The 432-nt window shown below is 70.6% G+C and overlaps 1 pseudogene; it reads right to left on the bottom strand.

Moving 5' to 3' along the window:
- Positions 1-20: 20 nt before the first annotated feature.
- LOC109365201 lies at positions 21-307 on the bottom strand (annotated as a pseudogene).
- Positions 308-432: the final 125 nt, after the last annotated feature.

Below are 432 nucleotides of genomic sequence, written 5' to 3'. Positions count from 1 at the left end.
GGGGCTGGGGGGTAAAAGACGGGGAGGGGGCCACGGCCACGGTACCGTTGGCGTTGAGGAGCCCCCAGCCCGTGGTGACGCAGGTCAGGCCCCCGGGGAAGTCGTCGGTGGCCTGGGGCAGGCAGACGGGCGCCACGCGGGCGTTCAGCTGCGCTGGGGTGGCCAGCTTGATCAGCGCGATGTCGTTGCGGATGGTCAGCGCGCTGTAGTTGGGGTTCCGGAAGACCTGCGGCAGCGGCAGCACTGACAGCGCCCGCACCCCGAGTGGGGCACTGCGTGCTGGGGGATGCATGGGGACCCACTGTGCTCACAGCTGCCCTGGGGGTGGGGACCACAAAGCCAGCGCTGGAGGGGACCCCAGGACCCAGGCAGGGATCCCATCAGCACGGGGACTGATGGGGGCCCGCTGGGCAGAGCTCCATCCTTGCGGAA

The sequence above is a fragment of the Meleagris gallopavo genome, unplaced genomic scaffold (genome assembly GCF_000146605.3).
Source record: "Meleagris gallopavo isolate NT-WF06-2002-E0010 breed Aviagen turkey brand Nicholas breeding stock unplaced genomic scaffold, Turkey_5.1 ChrUn_random_7180001959744, whole genome shotgun sequence".
NCBI lineage: Eukaryota > Metazoa > Chordata > Aves > Galliformes > Phasianidae > Meleagris > Meleagris gallopavo.
The sequence above is the reverse complement of the archived record's forward strand: the minus strand, read 5'-3'. Positions and strand labels throughout refer to the sequence as shown.